Source organism: Nicotiana tabacum, chromosome 12, assembly GCF_000715075.1.
Source record: "Nicotiana tabacum cultivar K326 chromosome 12, ASM71507v2, whole genome shotgun sequence".
NCBI lineage: Eukaryota > Viridiplantae > Streptophyta > Magnoliopsida > Solanales > Solanaceae > Nicotiana > Nicotiana tabacum.
The window spans coordinates 90813142-90825638 of record NC_134091.1 but is presented as its reverse complement, the minus strand read 5'-3'; positions in this window follow the sequence as shown (position 1 = coordinate 90825638).

Below are 12497 nucleotides of genomic sequence, written 5' to 3'. Positions count from 1 at the left end.
CCTCTCGCATTGGCTCCTTATATATCAAGTGTTCTTTCGCATTTATTTATCAATAACGTCCTGAGCGGGAACCCTTACCGCCTTTCCCCGACGTCGTGCTTGCATAGTGTTCTGGAGTCTTGACATATCTATAGGATCTGAATAAATGCAATCTCATTCCTTTTGACTTTTTACCACATTCTTCCTTTACCATTTTATATGTACCTGAATTACTTAAGTTTGACTTAATACCATATCACACCATCTTCCCCCTTTTAGGGGAGTACTACCATTTAATGCTCTGAAGTTTTTACCTGTAGATGTTTTACTTCTTCATCTTTGGCGTCTTTTCACATCTTCGATGACCTTTACTCGCCTTGCGGTAACCCTTCTGTACTAGGGATAACTGAATTTCTTACGCACGAGGGGGATACCTAGTGTAACTGGCATACTTAGTCCCTTAAGTTTAACTCTGCTCACATATCGACTTTTATAAAATCTTCTAATCCATAATTTATGTTTAGTCTATCTGGTTCATTACTCCACACTTATTTTTATTACTCAAGGGGTCTAATTTAGCTTTCTGGTAATCACGTTGGATTCACCAACTAAATTCTCAAAATGAGGATACGACTTTATGGCTTATACTCTTTTATAGTCTCAAGGCTTGTGTCCTCTTATCTTTTCCTTCACTTGACTATAGACTCTGTCATCTTGTCAAATTTTGATTAACGTTATCACCCATTTATCACATCTCACTCATAATATTTTATTTACTCTCTTCTTATTATCCTGCTAATATTTCTGTCTGTCACTTTATTATGAAAACTTCAACAAAACATTCTTTTGCTTTTAGCTCCCCTTGCTCCATCCAATGGCTCTTCGGGTCGCCTAACAATCTCTCTTTACTAGGAACGGGAGCCATTCTAAGGTAAATATTTATCCCATCTAGATTCCAGTGACTATCTTATGAATTTTCTGAACATTCTAGTATTCATATCTAACTGTACTATTCTAGAGTGCACCATCTGAGTGTCTCATAAGGAGAACTATTACCACGTTTGCAATATTCTTCGGAAATGTCATCTAACTCTAACAATCCATCCACCATTTTGGGTTACTCTAACCCCAGATGGATCCTTATATCCTATCCTTCTCTAAAACTATATCTGTTAGCTCCCATAGCGAATAACTGAGATGGGTGTGGTTAATTGTACATACCTCTATTACTGTTGAAGGTAACTTAGAAAACTTATATTTATCTTCCTGAATTGTAAATACTAATAATGTTCACTAACTAGTACCTCGTATCTTCCTTCACCTTGCCTCTGTTACCTGTTGAAACTTACACTTTTACCTTTAGATACTCCTATGGCTTGCTATTCACGGGGTGTGTTAGATATTCCCAACATACGGTCTTAAGAAGAAAATTTTCACATTTGGTATGCATGATCTGATAGGACCTCTAACAGGGCCACGTCATAAAGAACACTCTCTCTATTAGTGCCCTTACTTGTTGTTGTATTAGCCCTCTAGATAGCTGTAATCTTTTGTAAAGACCCGACCGGTCATTTTGAGAATTCACGCTCCTTTCAACTATTTGAAGTCTTGAATAGCTTCCTACGAGGTATTATGACTTGTGTGAATTGTCGGTTTTGGTTTTAAGGTATTTCGGAGTTAGCTTGGAAGAATGAATTTTCATGTTGGAAGCTTAAGTTGAAATAGTTGACCGGATATTGACTTATGTGTAAACGACCTCGGAATTTAATTCTGATGATTCCAATAGCTTCGTATGGTGATTTTGGACTTAGGAGCATATCCGGAAAAGTATTTGGAGGTACGTAGTGGAATTAGTCTTGAAATGCCGAAAGTTGAATTTTGGGGAAGTTTGACCGGAGGGTTGACTTTTTGATATCGAGGTCGGAATCCGATTCTGAAATTTGAATAGCTCTGTTATGTCATTTATAACTTGTGTGCAAAATTTGAGGTCAATCGGACGAGATTTGATAGGTTTCGGCGTTGTTTGTAGAAATTAGAAATTTCAAAGTTCATTAGGCTTGAATTGGGGTTTAATTCGTGGATTTGGCGTTGTTTGAGGTGATTTGAGGTTTGACTAAGTTCGTATTATATTTTTGAACGTGTTGGTATATTTGGTTGAGGTCCCGAGGGGCTTGGGTGTATTTTTGGATCATTGGTTAAGAGATTAGTAAAGTTAAAAAATTTGGGAGTTTGGCCATGGTCAATATCGGGGAAATACGATCTCTTTTTAGTGTTTTGAGTGCACATCAGGTCCGTAGCGTGTTTTATGATTGAAATTCATATATGGTTTGCGTCCGGGAGGTTCCGAATAAGTTTCGGGGTGACTTTTGAGCGAGTCCGGGCATTTCGGCACTCTAATATTGTTTTGGTACCTTTGGGGGTGCGGACCGCACATTTTTGGGTGCTGAGGCGAAGGAAGGGTGCGGACCGCACAATTCTGTCCGCAGTCGCACTCCAGGGAGTTATGCAGATTCGTCGGTCCGACTTCGGAAGCTTATATCTTTTGATCCACAAGGAATTTTGAGATAATTCAAAAACGAAAGTTGTAGCACTTTGTGTTGAGTTTCCAGAAAGTTAAAGAAGTAATAATTTGGACATCTGTAGGGAAAGTTATGGCCAAAATACTAAGATGTGGCAGTGCAGTCATCAAAAAGGTGGGGCCGCACCATTTTTGTGCGACCGCAGGAGCTGGGATGTGCGGCCGCGCTTGGAATTGTACGGAGCACACATGGTGAGTTCAGAGAATGGACTATATAACTGAGGCTTAGGTTATTATTTCATTTTTGGACCTTGGGAGCTAGGTTTGAGACGATTGTTCGTGGGTTTTTCAAGAAATTCATCGGGGTAAGTGATACTAACTCAGATTTGGTTAACATATATGAATATATCAATGTTTTCATCATGTAATTAGTATTTTGAGATGGAAATTTGGGGAAAATTGTAGAAATTTCGTAAAAACGAAGTTTTGGGATTTGAACACTGATTCAGAGTCGGATTTGAGTGAAATTAGTATGGTTGAACTCGTAATTGAATGGGTTGTCGGATTTTGTAACTTTTGTTGGGATCCGAGACGTGGGACCCACATACAATTTTTGAGCTAAATTTCAGAGTTTTATGGAAAATTAGCATTTTCTTATGGAATTAATTCCAATGAATTTTATTTACTGAAACGAGTTAATTGTGACTAGATTCGAGCCGTTTGGAGGCCAATTCACGAGGCAAAGGCTTAGAGGAATAAGAATTTCACGGTTTGAGGTAAGTAACTCTTCTAATCTTGGAGCTGAGGGTATGAACCCTGAATATATGTATTATGTGAATTGTTGGGAGGTGACGCACATGCTAGGTGACGGGCGTGTGGGCGTGCACTATAGAAATTGTGACATAATTGTTTTTGTAGAATGTTGTAGTTAAATAATCTTGGCATTTTTCCATGCGGTTTTATGTGTTAAAGAAATTGAACTGAAAAGCATATTAAAAATTATGTTGAGGCTATGTGGCAGTATTTTGGGACCCACAGAGGTCATATTGTTGTGAATTATTTGTTTTAAATTGAAAATTCATACTCAGTCATATTCATTTCATTACATATCATATCTCAGTCTCTGTTGTTATTCATTGATACATCATATCATCATTTTTGGGCTATTCTCATGACATTGTGAGCCCATGAGAGAGAGACTGGAGAGATTGATGACTGAGGGAGGCCGAGGGCCTGATTGTGAGGATATTTTTGGGATTGGGCTGCACGCCGCAGCAGGCCATGTTGGCTTTATATATATTATTATTATTATTATTATTTATTATTATTATTATTATTATTATTATTATTATTATTATTATTATTATTATTATTATTATTATTATTATTATTATTATTATTATTATTATTATTATTATTATTATTATTATTATTATTATTATTATTATTATGTGGATCGGGGCTGCCCGCCTGCAGCAGGCCAGATTGGCTTATTATAGTACGTGAGTTATCCTTGCAGCACGTAAGTTGTCCGTGCAGATTATAGCGCTTGGGCTGAAGTAACCTCTCTGGAGTCTGTACACATCCCCAGTGAGTACAAGTACCTACTAAGTGCGAGGGCCGAGTGCCGAGTGCTGAGTGATAGGGAGGCATGAGAGATGGTGAGGTATGCCCGGGGGGCTGTTTATGAGTGATTATGAGGTAAGGCCGAGGGGCCGTATACGAGTGATTATGAGGTATGCCCGAGGGGCTGTTTATGATTTTATCACTGAGTTGCATCGCATTGGCATGCACATATGACATACATGCATAGAGATGTATTTTCCTTATGCTGTACAGCATCACATCATTCATGATTTTGTACACATTTTTGACAGATGGGCATAGTGATGCATTTGTTTTTACACGGGTTATCTGGAAAGAAAATGAAACATCTCTTTTATTATTGAATGGATTTTTGGGAAAATTGTTGCTTTCAAACTTAATCATATTTTCGGAAATTTCGGTAAACGATTTGGGTTTTTCACTGATGTACTTGAAAGGAAGAACTATTTTTGAAATCATGATTTAGCTGAGCATTTTATTTCTGAGTTATTTCTTATATTATTTGCTTTACACTGTTATGGACTGTGGTGAACTATTGGTTTTGGACCCGAACTTGGTAAAAGCTCATCACTGCTTTCAACCTAAGGCTAGGTTTGTTACTTACTCAGTACATGGGGTCGGTTGTACTGATACTACACTTCTACACATTGCGTGCAGATATTGGCTGTTGTTGCTGTACTCGATAGTTGCTGGATTTGAAGACGTACCTGCGTTCCTGTTGTAGCTGCCTCTTGTTCATGGTAGCCTTAGATTTATAAAAGCTCTGTTTATGTACTATTCAAACCGACTATGTATTTATTTCATTTCTACTTTGTAAACTCTATTCTTCGAAGCTCATGATTTGTACTACCAGCTCTTGAAGAATGTACAAGATTAAAATCTTTATTAACTTAAGTTGCTTCAATAATTGCTATTGGAATTGGAAATTGAAAGTTGGCTTACCTAGCGGGTTGGGTAAGGTGCCATCACGACTAGTTGGATTTTGGGTCATGACAAGGTGGTATCAGAGCTCTAGGTTCATAGGTTCTACGAGTCATGAGCAAGTGTCTAGTAGAGTCTTGTGGATCGGTATGATGACGTTCATACTTATCTTCGAGAGGCTACAAGGCATTTAGGATATATACTTCCCATCTTTCTTTCCTTATCGTGCGAAACTGATTCAGCTTGAAATATAACTCTTTGAATTCCTTCCTCGTATTCGTATGCGCACATGAGCGCTCGGTATCAGCTGTACATTGCCGGCTTGTGGTTCCTTGGACGAGGTTCGAGGTGAGTATTCTGTGTTTTGGTGATGGGCTAGTCTGGAGACTTGAGGCCATGGTTAGACCGCAGCTTAAGCTCGGTAGCTTCAGTTGTAACCTGTACATTTGGACTCATATGTCCGATAATATCCCTACGAGTGGAATTTGTGGCTCGATGAGCGGTGTAATGGTTTTGTGATGAGTATGATGTAACTGCGGGATGTGTTAAGACCATTTGAATGTGACGAGAAGTGTTTCCTTGAAATGTAAATGAAGGCCATTGGGTGCTTTATTTTTGTTTTGATGTGACGTACAATCTTGAGTGTGAATGTTTTGAAAGATCTTTCACGTTGTTAAATTTTGGGGCAAATTAAATTTTCGTGTCTGGTTAATGAGTTTGGACTCAGAAAGATTAAGTGATTTCATAGTAGTTGTGGCTGCGAAAGAGTATAAAAAGATGTCAATTTAAGGCTAAGCATGTGGGTTATCTCTTGCAGAGTAATCTACGTAGGTTTGTTCTTTATAATGTTGATTGGAGAGTTTTTTTTCTACCAGCGGGTTATATGTGTTGAGATTTGAATTTGAATCTGGTTGAGAAGTTGATTTGACTGTCAAGAGAATAAATGCGAGCTTAGAGGATGATCGAGGTATTTTATGGTTGGTGTTACATGAGTTTGAAAAGAATTTTCATGAAACTGACTATAGCATCATGGCAGTAATAGAGTATGGGTATTGTGAGTTATCGAATGTTTTGATTTATGGCTTTGAGTCAAGTGGGGGAGTCTTCTATTGACAATTTAATTCATGGCTATGTGTCAAATTTTTGTTTTGGTTTGAAGTATACTTGGGAAACAGTGATGACTTGCAGAGGTGGAGTTCGAGAATGACTCGGATAAGGAAATTTCTGGATACGGGTTATATTGCGCTTTATGAGTCTATGAAAATCATAGGATGAGTGAGTTGATAGTTGTGAATGATGTAGTGCGCACAGAGTATGAATTTGATAGGTGGTATTAAAGTAGAGGTACTTCTTTGAGTGTTGTTGTGCTAATGGAGCACGTGTCTTTTGGCCAATTTAGGTGGTGTAATGTGGATTTGAACAAAGGGGGTAACTCTCAATAAAGTTCTAATGGATTCGAGATTTATATGTAACAATTGAGAACTTTTGGCGGATTTGTTTATGGCTAAAATCTGAGATTTAAGTTGGATGGTGTCGAGACTTGTGGCATTTTGTATATCATTATGGATTTTATTTTTCGGTATCAGGAAGGTGAATGCAACGGCCTTAAACTCAAATAACGTATTTTTAGAGTGGGTGTTTTGGTTGTAGTATTTATGGGGGTAATTATGATGAGGTGAGGCTTTATGGGTGTTTTGTGGCAATACTCTCGGATTTGGCAACCTGTGTGGCTTGGTCAAGTTAGAGGAATTCAGTTCTGATAGCTTGGTTATGTGCAAATGCATTTTAAAATGTTCGTGATAGTTTCTACCATGGTTTGAACCGGATATTTTCTACCGGTGTGGGGAACATGTTGTGTATTGTGATTTCCTCCTGTAAAGAAGCAAGAGAGAGGTTTCTAACTAACCGAGTATGTAATTTGCTGGTGACTCAGAGTTGATAATGGGATTCTTGTGCTTGTCACGTGATGGCATAATAAATGTGGTGTGTTGTGCGGGATTAGGATTTACATGAACAAGGTGACAGTTCAGTCTTGAAGAGAAGGTAACGAATGTTGGACAGCATGGTCAGTTTCAAAAATTTCGATGAATGTTATAACTGTTCGGTAATTCCTGAGAAGGGTGCACATTTCAAAAGGCGCATTGTGTTTTGACTTACGGATGCTCATAGGTATTGCAGTACTCACCTGGTTAATAGACTGTTGATATTCAAATTAATGCTATAAGGCAGGAAAGAATTATGAAAGTATTCCTCGTGGGATGATCGTGCATGAAAAAAAAATGTGTTAGTCATTCGAGTGTTGGAGTTGGGATCAGTTACGGTGATTCATGTGTTCGATGAATTTGGAGACTGGGAGTTCTCAGAAGTATATTGTTTCAGGGTTACGACCTATTTGAGGTGACTATTTTATTTAAAAACTCTGTGGAGGCACTAGTTGCATTAATTATTTGTGATAGCTATGCGCTATGGGTGCGCATATATGTGAGGTTTGAGCCCATGTGCGGGTATTCAAGCAAGTATTCATACTCGGAAGAATGCTTAGGCTATTATATGCCTAGAGTTGAATATTAAGCGTAAAGTTATAATGTTTCCCGTATTCGTACCTTTGTTGAGAACTATCTGGACTATAATTGAGGTTACAAAGAAGATGATTCCCTAAATAAACGGGGTAGTTACTAATTTTGCGTTAGTTAAAAAAACAAATTGCCGATTTGAAGTGTGATAGCAGACTTGGCACATTCTTACACTATGGCGTGCTATTTATACCAGTCTAGGAGCATGAGAATCTTATTTCATTATCATATACATGTGTACTTGTTTAATTGCTCATGTATGATATAATAGGAATGGAGGCCTGTGACCATGCCAGGCGATTCATATTATTGGCATGTGAGTTGTCCGTGCCGTGTGTGAGAATTTTATTTCTATGATACTTTATCTGATTCATCAATTTCCTTCCTCTACAATTGTGCATATGCACCTACGGTTATCCTCTTCATGAAATTTGAGGAGTTGGATGTAACATTGTGGTTGTAGTGGTGCATGTTGAACTTGCAATATGGTTCTCTTCTGATGTGGCATGTCTATGGGATAGTTGTGTTTAATAATATAAGGTCATTGGACCTAGAATAGGTACTATCAGGTTTGATTACAGTATATTCGGGAGGATAGTATTGAAAGTCGGCTTAAAAAGTGATTATGGTTCTGGTTGGGGCGAGAGAGCTCCATGACTTGTTGCTCTGATAAGGGGTCATGAGATATCTGCATGTTTCTTTTATTATCAGTAGTGTACGGAGGTTTTTGGAATGAGGTTTGGCTTGATATTAGGTTTTATACTGGTACTTGGTTGCTTTTGAGTAGTTACTATGATCAGAAATGGTATTACGAGTATGCGAGTGTGTAGTATGTTATGCGATTATATCTGGGATTATGGTTATGGCTGGATACAGCTTCTTCAGGCTTATACAGTATGTAGATGTGAGATTCGGGTCTTGAAAAAAATTCTGGATGTTAGAAATTTGGCTCCAAGGATTTTGGGCTAAGGTTAAATTAATGATTTTCAGTTAGGTTGTGTGGTCAGGCCTATATAGAATAGGGTGACGTGAGATCACCCCGGGTATGTGCGTGGTAAGGTGGAATAGAGATTTGAAGGTTAAGAACAACTCTTGGCATGTTCGAGGAAGAACGTATGTTTAAGTGGGGGAGATTGTAACGACCCGACCGGTCGTTTTGAGCATTTACGCTCCTTTCAACTATTTGAAGTCTTGAATAACTTCCTACGAGGTATTATGACTTGTGTGAATTGTCGGTTTTGGTTTTAAGGTATTTCGGAGTTAGCTTGGAAGAATGAATTTTCATGTTGGAAGCTTAAGTTGAAATAGTTGACCGGATATTGATTTATGTGTAAACGACCTCGGAATTTAATTCTGATGATTCCAATAGCTCCGTATGGTGATTTTGGACTTAGGAGCGTGTCCGGAAAATTATTTGGAGGTCCGTAGTGGAATTAGGCTTGAAATACCGAAAGTTGAATTTTGGGAAAGTTTAACCGGGAGTTGACTTTTTGATATCGAGGTCGGAATCCGATTCTGAAATTTGAATACCTCCGTTATGCCATTTATGACTTGTGTGCAAAATTTGAGGTCAATCGGACATGATTTGATATATTTCAGTGTTGTTTGTAGAAATTAGAAATTTCAAAGTTCATTAGGCTTGAATTGGGGTGTAATTTGTGGATTTGGCATTGTTTGAGGTGATTTGAGGGTTCGACTAAGTTTGTATTGTATTTTCGGACATGTTGGTATATTTGGTTGAGGTCCCGAGGGGCTTGGGTGTATTTTTGGATCATTGGTTGAGAGATTAGTAAAGTTAAGAAATTTAGGAGTTTGGCCATGGTCAATATCGGGTCAAGACGACCTCTTTTCAATGTTTTGAGTGCGCGAGCAGGTCCGTAGCGTGTTTTATGATTGAAATTCATATATGGTTTGCGTCCGGGAGGTTCCAGATGAGTTTCGGGGTGACTTTTGAGCGAGTCCGAGCATTTCGGCACTCTTATATTGTTCTGGCACCTTTGGGGGTGCAGACCGCACATTTTTGGGTGCTGAGGCGAAGGAGGGGTGCGGACCGCAGCAAAAAAATGCGGACCTCGGAGGAGGGGCGCGGACCGCACAATTCTATCCGCGGTCGTACTCCAGGGAGTTCTGCAGATTTGTCGGTCCGACTTCGAAAGCTTATATCTTTCGATCCACAAGGACTTTTGAGATAATTCAAAAACGAAGGTTGTAGCCCTTCGTGTCTAGTTTCCAGAAAGGTTAAGAATTTGGTCATCTGTAGAGAAAGTTATGGCCATAATACTAAGGCATGGCAGTGCAGTCATAAAAAAGGTGTGGCCGCACCATTTTTGAGCGACCGCAGGAGCTGGGATATGCGGCAGCTCTTGGAAATGTGCGGACCGCACATGGTGAGTTCAGATAATGGGATATATAACCGATGCTTAGGTTATTATTTTATTTTTGGACCTTGGGAGCTTGGTTTGAGACGAGTTTTCGTGGAATTTTCAAGAAATTCATCGGGGTAAGTGATTCTAACTCATATTTGGTTAACATATATGAATATATCATTATTTTCATCATGTAATCAGTATTTTGAGATGGAAATTTGGGAAAAATTGTAGAAATTTCCTAAAAATGAATTTTTGGAATTTGAACACCGTTTCAAAGTCGGATTTGAGTGAAATTAGTATGGTTGAACTCGTAATTGAATGGGTTGTGGGATTTTTTAACTTTTGTCGGGATCCGAGACGTGGAACCCACATGCGATTTTTGAGCAAAATTTTGGATTTTTATGGAAAATTAGCATTTTCTTATGGAATTAATTCCAATGAATTTTATTGACTGAAACGAGTTAATTGTGACTAGATTCGAGCCGTTTGGAGGCCAATTCACGAGGCAAAGGCTTAGAGGAATAAGAATTTCATAGTTTGAGGTAAGTAACTCTTCTAATCTTGGAGCTGAGAGTATGTACCCTGAATATATGTATTATGTGAATTGTTGGGAGGTGACGCACATGCTAGGTGACGGGCGTGTGGGCGTGCACTATAGAAATTGTGACATAATTGTTTTTGTAGAATGTTGTAGTTAGATAATCTTGGCATTTTTCCATACGGTTTTATGTGTTAAAGAAATTGAACTGAAAAGCATATTAAAAATTATGTTGAGGCTATGTGGCAGTATTTTGGGACCCACAGAGGTCATATTGTTGTGAATTATTTGTTTTAAATTTAAAATTCATACTTAGTCATATTCATTTCATTACATATCATATCTCAGTCTCTGTTGTTATTCATTGATACATTATATCATTATTTTTGGGCTATTCTCATGACATTGTGAGCCCATGAGAGAGAGATTGATGACTGAGGGAGGCCGAGGGCCTGAATGTGAGGATATTTTTGGGATCGGGCTGCATGACCGCAACAGGCCATGTTGGCTTTATATATTATTATTATTATTATTATTATTATTATTATTATTATTATTATTATTATTATTATTATTATTATTATTATTATTATGTGGATCGGGGCTGCCCGCCTGCAGCAGGCCAGATTGGCTTATTATAGCACGTGAGTTGTCCGTGTAGATTATAGCGCTTGGGCTGAACGAGCCCTTCCGGAGTCTGTACACACCCCCAGTGAGCGCAGGTACCTACTGAGTGCGAGGGCCGAGTGCCGAGTGCTGAGTGACAGGGAGGCATGAGAGATGGTGAGGTATGCCTGAGGGGCTGTTTATAAGTGATTATGAGGTAAACCCGAAGGGTTGTTTACGAGTGATTGTGAAGTAAGCCCGAGGGGCTGTATATGAGTGATTGTGAGGTATGCCCGAGGGGCTGTTTATGATTTTATCACTGAGTTGCATCGCATTGGCATGCACACATGACATACAGGCATAGAGATGTATTTTCCTCATGCTGTACAGCATCACATCATTCATGATTTTGCATACATTTTTGACAGATGGGCATAGTGATGCATTTGTTTTTACACGAGTTATCTCGAAAGAAAATGAAACATCTCTTTTATTATTGAAAGGAGTTTTGGGAAAATTATTGCTTTCAAACTTAATCATATTTTCAGAAATTTCGGTAAACGATTTGGGTTTTTCACTGATGTACTTGAAAGGAAGAACTATTTTTGAAATCATGATTTAGCTGAGCATTTTATTTCTGAGTTATTTCTTATATTATTTGCTTCACACTGCTATGGACTATGGTGAACTATTGGTTTTGGACCCGAACTTGGTAAAAGCTCATCACTGCTTTCAACCTAAGGCTAGGTTTGTTACTTACTCAGTATATGGTGTCAGTTGTACTGATACTACACTTCTGCACATTGCGTGCAGATATTGGCTGTTGTTGTTGCTATACTCGATGGTTGCTGGATTTGAAGATGTACCTGCGTTCCTATTGTAGCTGCCTCTTGTTCATGGTAGTCTTAGATTTATAAAAGCTTTGTTTATGTACTATTCAAATAGACTATATATTTATTTCATTTCTGCTTTGTAAACTCTATTCTTAGAAGCTCATGATTTGCAATTCGAGTTCTTAGGGAATGTACAAGATTAAGATCTTTATTTACTTAAATTTCTTCAATAATTGCTATTGGAATTGGAAATTGAAAATTGGCTTACCTAGCGGGTTGGGTTAGGTGCCATCGCAACTAGTTGGATTTTGGGTCGTGACACCTTTCTAATTGCAAATATCTCTATTCCGTTAGAAAACATAAGTCCCGACTAAAACTCTTATGGCTCAGCTCTATACCACGATTTGGATTTTGAAGAAGGGTAACAGACTCCTAAATGCCTTGTAGCTTCCCGCTTATATAATGTGGTGCACAACACAAGGCTATATTAGACACGGCTCATAGACTCCCTAGGATAGAACTGCTCTGATACCAATTTTGTCACGCCCTAAACCT